The sequence below is a fragment of the Halyomorpha halys genome, unplaced genomic scaffold, assembly GCF_000696795.3.
Source record: "Halyomorpha halys isolate HHAL.00 unplaced genomic scaffold, Hhal_1.1 Scaffold53.1, whole genome shotgun sequence".
Lineage (NCBI taxonomy): Eukaryota > Metazoa > Arthropoda > Insecta > Hemiptera > Pentatomidae > Halyomorpha > Halyomorpha halys.
In genome coordinates, this window is record NW_027109243.1 from 454,870 (window position 1) to 458,153 (window position 3,284).

A 3,284-nucleotide genomic window follows, 5' to 3' on the forward strand; every position below is an offset into this window, starting at 1 on the left:
GGTATACAGTGAAACGTAAAATTTAATAAGAAAAATCAAAGGTTATAAACAATAAATGAAGACGGTTATAGTAACAGAAAGATAAAGATAAAATAAGAGAAGAAATATCAAAGAAAGTACAAATTAAGAGAAGAAAAGGGAAAATAATAAAATCAAATGAAAATGAATGAGACAGAATTCTGTCCTCTCCTATTTTATCTTTTTCTATCTGATACAAACACTTGACATAGTTACAAAGAAAAAAAAACATAATGGAAAATAACAGGGGTATATCGTGAAACGTAAAATTTAATAAGAAAAAATAAAGGTTATAAACAATAAATGAAGACGGTAATAGTAACAGATAGAAAAAGATAAAATAGGAGAGGACAGAATTCTGATGACAGAATTCTGTCTCATTCATTTTCATTTGATTTTATTCTTTTCCCTTTTCTTCTCTTAATTTAGAATTCTGTCTCATTCATTTTCATTTGATTTTATTCTTTTCCCTTTTCTTCTCTTAATTTGGACTTTCTTTAATATTTCTTCTCTTATTTTATCTTTATCTTTCTGTTACTATAACCGTCTTCATTTATTGCTTATAACCTTTAATTTTTCTTATTAAATATTACGTTTCACTGTTATTTTCCACTGTTTTTTTTCTTTGTAACTATGTCAAGTGTTTGTATCTTTTTTAGCCCTGACGAAGCCCTGCTATGTGGGGCGAAACGTTGGCTCAATTAAAATAGTGATTAATATTTCAGTTTTATTTGACCGCATCAGGACCATATTCCATTCATTATGTTTTTATATTTTTCGTAAACATAATATAGCATAATATTATCACTAATTTTTTTTTTTTCTTATTCCTTGGAAAGAAACGAATCGGTTGGTGTTCAATAGCAGTGAAAGAAGCTTATACTTTCTGATCTACAAACCAAAAACGCTTAATTTTGTTCATAACATTTTTTCTACTTGAGAATTCGGATATTTCATTACCTTTAAACCTTCCCCTGGGAAAAAGGGGACATTTATTTATTATGTATGTATGTCTTAACTAAATATAATAATAAAGGAGGTTAGGAAAAAAAAAAAGGGAACATTTTGAAAAAAAACAGTACGTTTTTCGTTCAGCAATTGGACCACTAATTTAAAAGTTTATTGTAGACAAAGATTCAACCATTCTCTTTTATATATATACCCCTTTTATATATATATGTATATATTTCCTTAATAATGTTATTTAACTTACCTATTTAATTACCTTTCTATACGTTTTATTTCCAGCTTGTTTCATTATTTTACGTACTTATATTTACTAACAAGATTTTCATATGTGTTTTATTAATTGTTCTCTCTTGTGGTTTAATTTTAATATTACTCTTCTCATACAGCCTTTATCTTCTTATAATACTTAAACTATTCATGTCTGTCAACACTATTTATGTATCCATAATGTTCGCTGTTTTCTAATTATTTTATATACCCATTTATTCTTTGGTTGTTATCTTCTTTTTTTTGTTCTTAGTACTGACGAAAGCTATTATTACTATTGTAAACTATAAATTCACCAACTGAAACTAAAAAGTTCTAAAAATATTATCCATATAAATAAAATAAAGTGAAAAAAAATAGTGCCCCGGGTGAGGATCGAACTCACGACCTTAAGATTATGAGACTTACGCGCTGCCTACTGCGCTACCGAGGCTGTATAAAATACAATCATTTATTATGAATATAGCTCCTCCTTATAATTTACTTTTAACGAAGAGTTTATTATATAATTTGATTTAAAATTTATCTTTCTTAAATATACCTCTGTTTTCTATTTCCTTCTTATTACAAACACAGTTTTATTAGTAAATAACTATTCTTAATTATATAGTACAACTGATTTGCACAGATGTATAGGGGAAATTTGTTCTTCTGATCTTTTTTATGTTAATTGAACAATTATTTTAAATTAATAAAATTCTATTCAGACAGTCATAATATAATTATGCTATGATTTAACAACTACTTTAATATTTGATTAACCGCTGACATAAGACGGAATGCATGATATGAAATTATTCTAAATCAACTTTAATTTTCAATTCATCCCGAAAAGGTATTATTTTCTTACATTTAAAGAAATTAAAATGTTTCTTAATTTACGTTCAGAAGATATTTTGATATATAGATTGAAATATATCAGTTGCCAATGGCCAAACATGAAAATAGAAGCAAAACAGAGTGGGCGATTTAATGAGAGACAAATTCAATAAATCAAAATCTTGTGGAAGTCCGCGAATATCTCACACTAGTGCCCTCAAAAACGTAAAAGTGTAAAATATTAAACATTTCATGTGTAAACGCAATGGCTAGACTACTGGCACATTTGCATTTCAAAATTTATCGTCCTCTTTAAGAAGTTTTTTATTTTGAAATGACATAAAAAGTAACTTTATCCTGGGAATTTTAGTCCTCTAAGAATAATTACAAAGAAATTTTGAGTACCAATTGTCTGGCATAAAATGTTTTAATCAAAATAACAAAATAATTTTTTTTTATGAATATTTTTTATTTATTTAAATCTATTACCGCATATTTTTTTTTTCTCACCCTTCTATTAATTTTATTATTTCAAACAAAACCAACACATAATACAACAATAGGAATATGAATACCATAAATATGAATTTAAAAAAATACAATAAGTAAATGTGGTAAATGTTTCAGAACACCTGATAATCTTAGGAAGAAACTACCCAATGGTGGTACTTTAATCATTGTTTTAAATTAGATCCCGTGGCCAGTTTATTTGAGGCGTCTCGGAGGATTATCAGGAATTGTTAAGGTTGAGGGATTGAGAACTAATGGGTTTGGTTGGGTAAGGATTCTAGAATAAAAAACTCTAGGTACATATTACGGGTCAAATCTGCAACGAATAGGATGTTGAGTTCTTTATGGATTAGTTTATTTGTGACATAATAAGGTGTATTAAGACTTTTACGGAGAATTTTGGACTGTAAGGATTGGATACGGGAGGAATTTGATGGTTTGGTGGAGCACCAAAGCCAAATGTCCAAAATGGTCTGATTATCATAGTGTATAAACGAGTTCTTTTGTAGTAAATTGAAAGTTCGGAGCGTTTGTCAAGTAGGTGTTGTAGGTTAACAAACTTAAACAACAGTGAAGACCAAAATGACTTATGTTTGTAATTATTCTTACATAATTACAAACACAACGTCTCTCTCTCTCCTTCTCTCCCTCTCCTCTCTCTCTCTCTCTCTCTCTCTCTCTCTCTCTCTCTCTCTCTCTCT

At 28.3% G+C, this 3,284-nt stretch overlaps 2 protein-coding genes, 1 long non-coding RNA gene and 1 other non-coding gene across 5 annotated transcripts in view; 2 read left to right on the forward strand and 2 right to left on the reverse strand.

The window, feature by feature from the left end:
• Positions 1 to 3,284, forward strand: part of LOC136795773 (uncharacterized) — a 305,717-nt gene that overhangs the window by 200,003 nt on the left and 102,430 nt on the right. The gene's annotated exons all lie outside the window — the stretch shown is intronic.
• LOC106692134 (uncharacterized) overlaps positions 1 to 3,284 on the reverse strand; it is a 58,564-nt gene that overhangs the window by 43,500 nt on the left and 11,780 nt on the right. The window lies entirely within an intron of this gene.
• The window catches only part of LOC106692155 (D-aspartate oxidase), a 105,407-nt gene that overhangs the window by 7,752 nt on the left and 94,371 nt on the right, over positions 1 to 3,284 (forward strand). The gene's annotated exons all lie outside the window — the stretch shown is intronic.
• TRNAM-CAU (transfer RNA methionine (anticodon CAU)) lies at positions 1,615 to 1,687 on the reverse strand. Its single transcript has one exon. It is a non-coding gene; the product is annotated as a tRNA-Met (tRNA).